Source organism: Sinocyclocheilus anshuiensis, unplaced genomic scaffold, assembly GCF_001515605.1.
Source record: "Sinocyclocheilus anshuiensis isolate Anshui unplaced genomic scaffold, SAMN03320099.WGS_v1.1 scaffold1430, whole genome shotgun sequence".
Lineage (NCBI taxonomy): Eukaryota > Metazoa > Chordata > Actinopteri > Cypriniformes > Cyprinidae > Sinocyclocheilus > Sinocyclocheilus anshuiensis.
In genome coordinates this window covers 422261-423627 of record NW_015555721.1, presented here as the reverse complement: position 1 = coordinate 423627, position 1367 = coordinate 422261, and positions in this window count along the sequence as shown.

Sequence of the window (1367 nt, the reverse complement as noted above, 5' to 3'; positions counted from 1 at the left end):
GGGGTGCTCTTAAGTACCAGTGTTTATTAAAAGCAGAGTGAAATGGAGAATTATTGCATCTCGTTACAAACTTGCATTTTAGATTTGTTGACTATAATAAGAGAGACTGAGTTTTGACTCAATTGTAGAATTGGCATCCAAATGTTAAAGGCATAGATTTTAAATAATGTGATCCTTCACTCATCCACGTGCTTTATGTCTTTCTTTCTTCTGTGAAAACACACAGACAAAAAGCTGCTTTTGTCCATATAATAAAAGTCAATGGTGGCCTAAAAGTCACACTGGACCCTCACCCTACTGACTTTCACTGTTAAACCACTGCTTGGCATGTTAAACCAGACAGGCTGCATGTTAACATTACTGTCTTCAATTACTGTATGTTGGACACTGCAAGTGACCGCAGAATTGTGACACTGCAATGCCAGCTGCATTAGGAGATCTTTGTGTCATGCATGTGTTACTCTGCTTCCTGTGTTTGGCTTCAGGTGACCTTGGACAGTAGCTGCTGGTCTGGGACAGCTGAAGCACAGTTTGCAATTGTTAGAGCAATTACTACAAAACCAGAAGGCCACAGGGAGCAGTTACACACTCACTGTTTACTCTCCTATGCTAGAGGCCAACGGGATCTAGGGACTGCTGGTAGAAAGAATGGAGGAGAAGAGATGAAATCTAGTGAAAGGGCAATGAAAGAACAGGCGATAGGGCACAGGAAAAGAATAGCAGGGTTGGATGAGATGAGTAAAAGGAAAGATTTTGCTGGGGGGCAAAACATTTAGGAACAATTCACTGGAGAGGATCTGATGTTAGAGGGGAAACAAGGAAATCCAATAATCAATATTCGGTCACACTGAGCAGCCGGATTAAAAGCCGTTTAACATGGTACATGGTAACCCAATGTTCCCAGTTTATTTCAATGGGAGAGAGGCAGCAGATGGAACTGAAAATGGCAATGCTTTCTAAGATCACGCATACACCGTTCAAAAGTTTGGAGTCAGTACGGATCTTACTGACTCCAAACTTTTGAACGGTTGTGTACAGTGGTGTAGTTCAAAAGAATAGTATTTTTAAATAAAATGCAATTCTTTTGAACTCTCTATTCATCAAAGAATCCTGGAAAAATGTAACAAGTGTATTTTGTTTCCACAACAGTATTAAAGGGGTCCTATTATGCTCTTTTACAAAGTCTTGATTTTGTTTTGGGGGTGTACTAGAACAGGCTCTCATACTAGGTTGTTCGAAAAACACATTATTTTTCACATATTTTACATTATTATAACACCTCTCTCCCCAGTCTGGCATGAACAGCTCGAATAGTTCCTGTATCAAATGAAGGCCCGCCTTCTGAAATATGAAATGTGCTGTGATTG